The 12,777-nt window shown below is 38.2% G+C and overlaps 1 pseudogene; it reads right to left on the minus strand.

Moving 5' to 3' along the window:
• Positions 1 to 214: 214 nt before the first annotated feature.
• On the minus strand, positions 215 to 12,152 carry LOC110593406 (annotated as a pseudogene).
• Between the last annotated feature and the right edge of the window lie 625 nt (positions 12,153 to 12,777).

The raw sequence follows: 12,777 nt of genomic DNA on the forward strand, positions 1-12,777 counted from the left end.
GATTATGTGTGTGTGAGGTTCGGGGGAACCCACCAGTCCGAGGGTGGCGTTCGCTTGCCTGAAGGAGGAAGCGCCATTCTAACATAGACTGTCCTTAATCCTACTGCAGCAAATGTCTCCATTCTGGGGACGGTGAGTCCTAGAAGGTCGTGGCCAAGAAGCAGACGTCCTGAGTGGCTTCCCCTGTGGGAGCCATCTGGTCACTTGCTTTTTATCACATTTCTAATAGCTGCTCCATTTCCTCTAGGGCTGCTGTAAAATCATTTACTTGACTGTTAACATAATGTCTGTTGTTCTAGGAACCGGGCCCTCTCTTCTTTCATCTTCAACTTGACTTTTAAGACTGTAACTCCTCCATCTGCTTTTTGGCCGTTTCATTAAAAACCTTCAGCTCATCTCGCAAAGCTTCTAACAGCAACATAGAGTCTGTGTGATCTGCGACGGATTCCCACTGTGATGCCAGGTTCTCACTGCCTAAAACTGGGTTGAGGCCCTTGCTCCCCAAAATTGCCAAGCAGTTGTCCTGAAACTTCTCCAGTAGCTCCACCTTTTGGGTCAGGTCCTTCAGTTCTCCCTGAATTTCAGTCAACTTCTGGTGCAGCTGCTTGTTGATGGCCTCTAAGAGCTGGTTCTTATCCTTGAGCTCTTCCTCTGATTTCTGCCTACTCATTGGTTTGTAGCGCTTTCTGACATCCTTCCTCATGGCAGTGTCTGCAGCTTTTACCTGCCCATTCTCTCGTCTCGGTTTGGTGATTTTTGTAACATCATTCTCTGAACCTCCTGAATGAAGTCTGGAAACATCCACTTCTTTGGACTTAACGGATAATAGGCTCTTAGAAGTGGCTCAAGTTTGTGTGTCTGCCAGCAGGCTGCTGCTCTGCACAGCGGGGGGTTGCAGAGTGTATACTATCTTAACCACGCTGGTCCTCCTAACAAGGCAGCAAGGCTGGGCCCCAGGCTCCTGCAGCTCCTGCCCACAGCCCTCGTTGCCCTGGTTCTACAAAGGTATTTTTAAAATATCTGTTTATTTATGTTTCAACTCTTGAGGAACTATACTTGTCAGTAGGAGTATGGAATTTCATAAGAAAACTACTTTCACTGACAAATGTTCAGTAAGTGCCCAAAGAGAAATTTGTATCATAGTTAGATCATAGTTCTAGAACTGGGTCCAGAGAATTGAAGAAGCCTGTAGGGAATAATCACTATGTTGTAGGATTGTACTAAGTATTTCACATTAATTATTTAACTTAATATTTATAAGACACTGACAAGTTACTCTTGCTTTATACATGAGAAAATTGAGATTCACAGAAAACAAGTTATGTATCTGTTGTCTAGTTAGAAGAAAGTGGTAAAACTGAACTTAGAAGCTATGTGTCTGTCTAAAGCTAAAGCATACTACTCCTAGGGCATTGCTCTGCTTATATTTATGGCAGGATCATCCCAGGACAAACTTTGACTCATAAAACACAGCTGAAAACTAAAAAGAACAGGCTTTGGACTCAGAGAGATCTAAATTTAGTATTCAAGTCAGATAATACCAAGTCCTAACTGAGAAAGTATTTAACCTCTTGAACTTCAGTTTTCCTATCTGTGAAATGGGTGTAATATTATCTACTTACATAGACTTGTTGTGAAAGTCAAGTAAGTTAATTGTTTCTATGAAGTTCCCCATTCTTTCTCCAGGTAGATGGACTCTCTTTACTTGGTGAACCTTATATTATTATAACATTTATCCACTGACCTTTAATATTTATACCCAGCACAACATGTAGCATTCTAGCAGATCTGACTCATTATTAAAATAGTAACAATTATTTAATTTCAAAATTATTCTGTTAACTTATTCAACAATAAATGAATAGGCTGGGTAACAGCTCTGAAAGGTTTGTTTTTTGTTTTTGCTTTTATTTTTATTTTTTTGCCCTCATAAAGCACACAGATAATTAATAATTCACAAAGAACCAAACAATTTCAGGTAATGATAAATGTTATAAAGGAAAAAAATAAAATAGGGTAAATGGATGAAGAAGATATGTTTTACATAGGTCACTTAGTGACTGCTCTTCTGAGGAGACCCTTGAGAAAAGGCTTAAATGAAGGCAAAGTCTGCCAAGCCTAATTCAGGAAAACACTGCGCCAGGCAGAGGGAAGAGCAGATGTAAAACCCTGTGTGATGCAAGTGCTAGAGAGAAGGTAGAGAGAAGAGAGTAGGAGATGACATTCAGAAGACAGGAGGGTTAACAGTTGTTTGGACTGTAATCTAAATGTTATGGGAATCTAAAATCTATAAAGAACAAACTCAACATCCAAGAAACATAATCCAGTTAAGAAATGGGCAGAAGACATGAATAGACATTTCTCCAAAGAAGACATCCAGATGGCCAACAGACACATGAAAAGATGCTCAGCATCACTCATCATCAGGGAAATGCAAATCAAAACCACGAGGAGATACCAACTCACACTTATCAGAATGGCTAAAATTATCAATGGGAAACAACAGCTATTGGCGAGGACATAGCAAAATGTGAAACTTCTTACACTGTTGGTGGGAATGCAAACTGGTGCAGCCACTCTGGAAAAGGGTATGGAGATTCCTGAAAAAGTTTAAAATGGAGCTATCCTACAACCCAGCAATTGCACTACTAGGTATTTACCCAAAGGACACAAAAAAACGGATGTTTATAGCATCATTAGCAATGACAGCCAAATTATGGAAAGAGCCCAAACATCCACTGACACACACACAGACACACAGTGAAATATTACTCAGCCATCAAAAGAATGAAATGTTGCCATTTTCAACAACATGGGTGGAGCGAGAGTGTATTATGCTAAGTGAAATAAGTCAGTCAGAGAAAGACAAATACCATATTATTTCACTCAAATGTGGAATTTAAGAAACAAATAGATGAACGTAGGGGAAGGGAAAAAAAGAAAGAGGGAGGCAAACCATAAGAGACTCTGAACTATAGAGAATAAAACTGAGGGCTGCTGGAGGGGAGGTTGGTGGGGGATGGGCTAAATGGGTGATGGGTATTAAGGAAGGCACTTGTGATGAGCACTGGGTGTTTTATGTAAGTGATGGATCACTGAATTCTACTCCTGAAACCAATACAACACTATATGTTAACTAACTAGAATTTAAATAAAAACAAAAAAATGTTATGGAAATCCATTGGAGAGTTTTGAGTAGTAAGAGGAATGATTTAAGTTGTATTTTCAAAAGATCCTTCCCACTCTCCCTGGGGGACAAGGGGGGAGGAAGGAGGTCAGTGAGGAAGCGACATTGCTCTTATTGAGGACAGATGGAATTATGGATTGGGTTATGGACAAAGGGTAATGAGTAGTGCTCTGATTTGGGAAACATTTTGTGGGTGTAAATAATAGGACTTTTTGCTGGATTGGATATGGGATTTCAAATGTGTAAATTTTTTTGTTGTTGTTAAAAGAGCTATTGATCTCATTGTGTCTATAGTAACAAATGAAAAATTTATGAAAGCAACACATAGCTAATTATGACTCAATGAAAATCTATGAAAAATAAAATTTTTGTTAAAACCTGACCCTGTGATAGATGCAGAACCATATATACTGCTTATAAATAGCTTAAATGCTAAGGTTAAGATGCCCAACATTTATAAATTGAGTGCAGTAAGAGCATTGCCATGATGCTTTGAGAAGTGTTTTATCACATCCCCCTACATTTCCTAAACTCACACTCCATCTCCCGCTATTCTTTGATATGATCAGTGAACATTTTTTTCTATCTTCAGTAAAGTGATATACTAATGCTGTTTGAAGCCCCTTTCCCTCTTCCTATCAGATTGCTGGGCAGACTAAGTACTTCCTAAAAATGAATGCAAACATCTACATGCTAGCCAGAGTGTTTAAGTTTTTGTTTTTGCTTTTGCTTTTTATATATACCACACACTTGCTTAGCAATTGGCTACAGTGATCACACAAAGTTTATGTTCATCATTATCTTGAAAGGAAACACTTTTTTAAAAGATTTTATTTATTTATTTGACAGAGAGCAAGAGAACACAAGCAGGGGGAGTGGTAGAGGGAGAGGGAGAAGCAGGCTTCCCGCCGAGCAGGGAGCCCGATGTGGGGCTGGATCCCAGGACCCTGGGATTATGACCTGAGCTGAAGGCAGATGCTTAACCCACTGAGCCACCCAGGCACCCCAGAAAAACTCTTAAATAAATAGAAAAGATGGAAGATGATCATGTGATGTTACTCCAGCCCTCTTCGCCTCCTGGGGGACCGGGGCTAGTTCCTGGTGTGCTGGGGCTGGTCAGTGTGTCCCAGCCTGTGAGTCCGTGGAGCAGCTATGGCGCCAGCAGAGACTGTGCCTGGACTGATAGCTGTGCCTAACGTAGGATCCCCGGAGCTGCCCTTGGCTCCCAAAGAGTTGGCTGTTACTTTTTATGCCTTTGTCTGTTGTGGTCAGCTTATTGTAGCTGTTGTTCATTGCCAATAATCAGTTTGATCACCGTATGCAGGCAGGCAGAGTGTCTTCATATGTATGCTATGCTCAGACCGGGGTAAATTGGTCTAAAGGTTTTCATGGCAGGGTGGAAACAGAGGTTGGGATGGAGGGATTGTTGGCTCCTTGTAGGAACTGGGGGTTCCTAATACCAGAAGTTTCCATCAGGTTTTATGGAGTCTGCCTTTTAAAAGGTTACCATTGAAGTCCTGAGAGTGGGAGAATCAACATACACCCTTCCCCACCACCATTCAGTTACTCCTTTCAAACTTAGATGCCACACAGGTAGGGAATTGGAGGTTGTCTGACATTACAGATGTGGACTGTCCATCTGTCCAGATTACAGCCTGGCTGATAGGACACTCCCTGTCTCTCCATGGCCCTATCTGAAGCTTCTTACAGACTCCACAGTCTTGTCATGATCAAGGGCCCCTGAGGATTGTATTTTCCCAAACTCAAAACTTTCTTTCCTCCAAATACAGTGCACTGCCAGAGGCAGCATGTGGAGTTGGCCATCCCAGATGATTTAATTTACCTTAGGTAAGTGACTTAACTCCTGTGATGCTCAATTTCCTCATTTTTGAAACAGGTATATCATTATTTCTGTATTCACGGAGCTCTTATAAAGAGTAAATCCACTCAAGCATGTAACTCACTTAGCTCATGTCTGGCATAGTGTTGGTGTTCAACAAATTATGGACATTATCTTTTTTTCTGATTAAAAAATGATTCGGTGTACTTTTCCTAAGTGCACTATGTAATTTGCATGACAACACTATATGCATCTGTTCCTACTGGTGGAATAAACAAATGAAAACCAAGTCCTTGAGAACCTTGAGCAAACAGTCAATAACAACATTTAAATTTAGGAAACATGCCTAAGAAATTTAAAAAGAAAGACGTATTTATACTAATGTTTCTCCTTTTGATAATGAGCCTTATGAGCAAAGATAGCATAGCTTATTTATATTTGAATACACTCAAAACTTACTCATAAGCAACACTTTAAATATCCTTCAAAGATTGTATGAGGCCACGAATAAATGCACTTTTGTTCCTTAACCGAACTGCAGGTCTTAAATAGCAGCAAGAGTATTTTCTCAGACAATTTGAATTAGTGCATATATTTAATGTTTTAAATTTATTTTTTTGAGGTATAATTGGCATATAACATTATATTAGTTTCAGGAATATAGCAATGACTTGATATTTGGGTATATTGCAAAGTGATCATCACAACCAATCTAGTTAATATTGATCACTATAAGTAGTTACAAAGAATTTTTTTTCTTTTATGAGGACTTTTAAGATTTACTCTCTTAGCCAACTTTCAAAACTTTCAAATACGTAATATAGCATTATTAACTGTAGTCCCCATGCTGTAATTTTATCCCTCTGATTTATTCATTTTATAACTGGAAGTTTGTACCTTTTGACTCCCTTCACCCATTTCACTCACCCCTACCCCCACTTCTGGCAACCACAAATCTGTTCTCTGTATCTACAAGCTTGTATTGTTTGTTTAGATTCCACATATAAATGAACTCATATGGCATTTGTCTTTCTCTGTCTGACTTATTTCACTTAGCATAACACCCTCAAAGTCCATCCATGTTGTTGCAAATGGCAAGATTTGGGGTTTTTTTATGGCTGAATTATACTCCTGTGTGTCTGTGTATAACCACATTCTCTTTATTTTCTTTATCCCTTCATCATCTATAGTGCATATATTTTAAAATTATTTTTGGAAGTGGTAGCTGACACATACAAACTCTTTTTTTATTTTTTTAAAGATTTTATTTATTTATTTGAGAGAGAGAGAGCACATGAGAAGGGGGAGGGTCAGAGGGAGAAGCAGACTCCCTGCTGAGCAGGGAGCCTGATGCGGGACTCGATCCCGGGACTCCAGGATCATGACCTGAGCCGAAGGCAGTCGCTTAACCAACTGAGCCACCCAGGCGCCCCGACACATACAAACTCTTAATACATGCCTTCCCTAATGCTGTGTAAGTTAGGGACTCTAGCTCTCTTTACAAACGATCTGTTTGTATGTATGGTCATTGACGAACAGAGCGAGCAATTTAAGTAATTACAAAATCTGCCTGTACAGGTTTTTAAATGTCGATTTTGGAAGAATCAACTTTCCTCAAAAAACTACTGTAATAGTTTGATACACTAATTTTAAAAACCCTGCTTGCCTTATGCGTGATGCTGTTCTCAGTACACTGCACTAACTAGCACATAACTAGCATAACTATAGAATGAGGCAGAGAAGAGATGAACCATTCTTGTACAAGAATGAGGGTGAAAAATCAGTAGCAATGGCAACATGTAATTGGCAAAAATTCAGTCACAGGCAAACAGGCTCAGATGAGAGCAAGGGCTAAACACCTGTGGCTGCCCTAGAAAGAAAATTTATTTAAGGAAAGACAAGGATTTCTGATGACCCAAAAGATACTTTTGTGCAAATGAGAAAAAAACATTTAAATTATATTTTTTCCTATCTTCAGCAGCCAGGCTCAGGAAACCTTTTCAGGAAACCTTTCCACAGCTAGTGGAACACGAGCTGTACATAGCGCACATGCCCAAACGTTAGCCTTCCCACACACACCCTGCTACTCCAAGGACACTCACGTCACTACTACAGAACATACTCTGTGCGATGCCACCCCTGCCTCAGGTTGAGATGACCGTGTCCGATTCAGAATTGGATGAAGGGAAAGAATTCGGCCTCAGAGACCAGCGGGTAGGTAGGAGAAAGCCATCTCAAGGTGTGTTTGGAACACAGTTGGGACATGGGCACAGCTGAACATAAATGGCTGCAAGGTAGGTCTAAGCAGGTAAGGTTTACATCAGTTTATTTATTGCTTCTCCACGATTTGGTATATTCATGTCTAAGATGTGAACAGCATAGCCCTGAGTTGTGCCTTCTTTGTATAGTATACAACTCGAACACCCAGACGTGACAGATATGCCTGTGAGAAAGCACAAGACATTTGCACACTTACAACTGATGTCCAGTGCAAAAGCTATGCCCAGACACAAATATAGCATGGCTTAAGATAAGGAAAAAAAGGTCATCCAAGGGCACCTGGGTGGCTCAGTCGTTAAGCCTCTGCCTTCTGCTCAGGTCATGATCCCAGGGTCCTGGGATCGAGTCCCACATCGGGCTCCCTAATCTGCGAGAAGCCTGCTTCTCCCTCTCCCACTCCCCCTGCTGTGTTCCTGCTCTTGCTATGTCTCTCTCTGTCAAATAAATAAATAAAATCTTTAAAAAAAAAAAGGTCATCCAAGATTGATTAATAGACATATGTCTATTATCTAAGATGTGCCATTATGTAAGAGTATGCATTTCTTCTGAAATTCTTTCCATTTCTATTTCCATTTTGGTATACTTGATATAACTCAGTTAACTATTTTGGCACACGGAATGTTAAAACTACACAGGGATTTAGAGATAATTAAGTTTTAATTAGTTAACTTCATAGGTGAAGAACTTGACATCCTGAAAGATTAAAGGGCTTGTGATAACAGCACTCAAACAGGAAAGCAGGACCAAACTCTTAGCTGCCTGATCACTGTATTGTTTTAAATATGCATCTTTATCAATCATTCAAAGAAAAAATAAATGTTAATCAATTTTATGCATGAGTTGAAATAATTATTTTGCTTTTTGCTAGTCATGCCTTTTGTCTTCCTGCTTCACTTTAGCTTTCACACTGCTATTGCTGTGATCATTCTAAAGCAGAAATAACAGAAATAGGATCATGCAAATCTCCTGCATGGAATATTAATCTGTTTTTGTTCTGTGTGTATTGATTTATTCATTTCTTCAAAACATATCTATCACGTATAAGAAAGATGCTGGTTAGACTGTAATGAAAATACACATGGTCTCTGACCTTATGGTGTATCTGGTGAGAGACATACACTATGGCAAAGAAGCAAAACACCGTACAGATAAATACATAATTATAAATGTTGGTTAGTGATAAAAAAAAAAAAGAAATACCTCCTCCTCTGACAAACCTGTAGGTAGAACTTACCATTGTCTACCCAGGGCTCTCACATGCTTTGTACAGATTCCAGTTACCACTGGGTACTTTGCTGATTTATTTACATTTGTTTGCACCAGTTGACTATGAATTCAATGAGAATAAGAACTATGTTTTACTCATTTGTCTAAATGAATGAATGAATGAATGAGTTAAAATCCTCAAGTCACAAAAAAGTCGCAAGGGAGTTCGTGACAGATTTGGGACTAGAATCCAGAACTCTAGATTCCCAACCTAGATCTACTTGGCATTCTAAACACACAAACTGGGTGTAACTTCATGACATGACATGGTATCAGAAAGACAAAGACAATTTATCCAGAGTTTGAAGAGGGAGATAATATTGGTTCTCTCCATGTAAATCTAGGAAAATGCGTTTGGAAAATGACATTCAATTTAGAGCACTGCCAAACTGCATAAACATGAGGACACAGAAAAGAAAAATAGAACGTGTTAGGCAAACGAACAAGTTGGCTTAGCAAAGAATCCCAAGGATTCACACCTGAATTGGCCACTCGACATGAAGGAAGAGAACAGTGCAGTGCATAAACAAGAGAATGAAATACTGGATGTTTTAGCAAAGGAAGAAATAAAATCAAATTTCAAACCAAAGTTTATTACCACTAATTGTTATAATAAGGAAGTAACATACAGTAGCTATAGTTTTTAAAGCATGTTTATATTCACTGCTTCAAAACTGCCTAGTAAGATAAGGTTAACTTGTATTATGATCTCCATTTAACAGCCTAGGGAAAGGGGTTTGACTTACCAGAATCATACAGCTAGAGTTAGAGTTATATGTGAATCATCTTTAGGAGAGTGTGTTCACTGCTACATCACAATGGAATCAACCATCTGTAAGTGCATGCATGGCGGGCTAAACATGAGAAAAATATCCAGAGTGAGAGGTCCTGACTTTGGGGCCTGATCATTTTTTCTGAGATATGTCAATGTATGTCCCAGTGTAAAATATTGGTGCATCTTACTTCAGACAAGAGATATGTATCTCAACAGTTCTGCATAAATCTGGGTTTTTTTTTTTTTTTTAGTAAATTATATTGTATTATAAATGTATTGACACCTTACAATTAAAAGGAAACTTAACATAAAAACTTTTGCAACATAATCATATAATTAAAATAATTATCCAATTTTGTAGTGCAGGCACCTTGTAACCTCCACATGGTAAAAAGCAGGAGCAACTTTGATTCATGTTATTTTCATATCACTTTTATATCCCACCATTCAGGAAAACCTTATCTCATCTCGCTTTGCTGCCTTCCCGTTTGTACCTTCATGTTCTTTCGAACCTCTTTGTCTTTTCATGGATTTCTCCATGTCAGTAATCATAGGATTCTTATTCTTCTCTCATTAACTATTTAAAATTCTGCATCTTTCCCAGAAAATAATTTTAATGATTTCAAAAAGAGAGAGGACATCATAGTGTCCACCCTGGGTGCTGATCTTTGGCTCCAACACAAGATGGAGGATACAGTTCTGACTAGTTCAGAGGACTGGCGAATGGAAACGTCATATCCAATACCCATATCAACTGGTGACATGACCTTGAGTAAATTCAATAATGTTTTGTACTTCCTTAGGGGTGGTTTTCTTAACCTTCCAGAGCAGAAGAAGTTTGAGCGTTGATGTAAATAACCTTGGGTCAGCAGGCATTTTCTGATTGATGTTCACACACTGAATCCCACCTCCAGGAGAGGACCAGTTCTTCTGGCACGCAGTTGAAGGGATGAACAGGAGATAACAAAGTTGTCATTATTTGAATTTCTATTATGAGACATAATCTTCTCTGCACTATGTCAGCACTGCTGGAATGAAGAGAGTTCTGCTTAGCAGGGTATTTGATTTGTAATGACAGCTGTCAGAGGGCTCTGCTAAGGATGCAGGGCTGGAGAACAGTTTCCCGAGCCTTGTTTGCTTCCATTCCTTCCCCCTGATTTTAATTTGAAAGAGCAAATTCTAAATTGCATTTCATGGTTCAGAGAAGACAGAAACAGAGCTCAATTATCTACATTTATTTATCATTTGTACCAATTGGATAAACTGTCATATACTACACTACTAAAGCTCAAAGCAGAGATTTTAGTCTATGTTGCCATATTGAGTAGACTCCACCCTATTTAACACAGATCAGAGGAATCTGGTACTATATGGATATCTTGGTTTCTTAAATTTCTTGGCACTTGACAAAGCTCAAGACCTATTTATATATTTTTCTGATTAAAATGTTGAGATCTGGTATTGAACTTCTTAGAGAATGACATAGCTGGAAGAAAATTTACAGAGATCTAATAGTGAGCAAAAAGAATATGGTACTAATGACCCTGAGACTTATAATCTAGGAATAAAGTCACAAATAAATAAACATACACAATTATATATTCAATTTTACTGAATTAATTGATCTGAAGGGAAATATCTGGTGCCAGGTAAGAGTGTAACATGCAACTCTTTATAGGTGAATAATCATGTCATTTAATCGTAGTAATGTTGTTCAAATTGCTTAATATCATGTCTATTCTGTAGATAAGGAAAGATGGCTAAAAAAGGCTTGAGAAAAAAAAAATAACAAATCACCATGAAAACTGATCATCAAGGGAAGATCTTTCCTCCATCCCCAAGTCAATGTTTCTTTTACTGTGAATTCCACTTCAACACTGTGATTTTTTTTTTTAAATGTCATCCTGGCAAAGCTACAGTTCCCAGGCATTCAAGCACTAAGTTAAGTATTGCTATAAAGATATATTGTAGATGTGATTAAAGTCCATAATCAGTTGACTTTAGCTAAGGGAGATTATCCTAGATCATCTTGACGGGCTTGAATCAATCAAAAGCCCTTAAAAGCAGAACAGTCCTCAAACAAAGGAATTCCACCTGAAATAGTAGCTTCACCTTACGCCCCAGAGTTCCAGTTCCTTCCTGACAATCTGCTCTAAGGATTTCAGGTTTGCCTAGCAGGCCCCTCTAAGCACACAAGCCAATTCCTTGCAATAAATCTCTCAATATATATCTCTTCCTCGTCCTTCTCTCGTTGAAGTCTTGGTTTAAACCTTCAAATTTGTACCTGATACAAAAAAAAAAAAAAATGTAGATAGCTCTTCAAGTATCAGTACAATATTTTAGAAAGGAGTGAAAATAAATATTTAAACCATTTTTAGAAGAATTTTTAAAAGCTATTTTGAAGTGTTACATATTTTTTTTTCCTTTTTCAAAGACAGTTCTCTAAATTTCCATGGCACCAAATTGAAGAAAGGAGTGAAACAATGGATACACTTTTCTCTCACTGCCTTGGGAAAGGCATTCAACTGGAAAAAAGACGACTTGGTTTCAGGTCACAACCCTGCTACTTTCCAGTTCATCAGCTTTTGTGAACTTCACCTTTCTCAGCGTCAAATAAAGCTCATGATTGCTGTCCTGCTTACCTCTGGGCTTGCTGTGAGCATTACAGAGATTACAGATGTGAAAGCACTCTGCTTAGCATTAATGCTTTTAACAAAATAAGGCGTAGAGCAACATGGCAGATTCAATTCTGATTCTGTCATTTGCTTGATCTGCAGCAATGCCTCAATAGTTTTGCATAGCATAGGGGCACAGATGCTTTCTTCTTATTATGACTTACATAGATGCAAATTGTAGGCAACAGAACAGTGTTGGTATTATATGTCAAAGCACAATAGGAGACAGAATAAAAAGGTTATAATCAAACTGCACAATCTATTCAGTCAACTTTCTCTCTGAAATATGTCTAATGTTGTTTCCTGGAATTTGAGGCACTTGATGATTGAGATCATTAGAAAATACATCTACCTCATGTAGGCATTACTTATAAAATTTTAGTAATAAAACAGTAAACACACATGTACACACAGAAACATACAACACACAGTTTATTATGAATTAATTCTGGAATTCTACTTGCCACTACTTTCTGAGATATATAAAGAATATTTTATATACATCTTTGCCCTGGCGCTGAGAAACTTTTTGCATTGAGGTTTTATATTATTTTCTGATCAGAAAAACAAAGGGTTAGGTAACAATGGTCAATGAGATATTTTAGACCAGTAGTTTTTCTATGGCTTTCCTCTAATTTCCTCAAGGAAACAGAAAAAAAGAGATGTAGAAATGGTACACACAATTTTCAGAAAGCATTCTTACAAAATTAACAGCTAAAATTGTTAAAGTTCTTAAAATCAACAAACAAGCAGA

This window comes from Neomonachus schauinslandi, chromosome 11 (genome assembly GCF_002201575.2).
Source record: "Neomonachus schauinslandi chromosome 11, ASM220157v2, whole genome shotgun sequence".
NCBI lineage: Eukaryota > Metazoa > Chordata > Mammalia > Carnivora > Phocidae > Neomonachus > Neomonachus schauinslandi.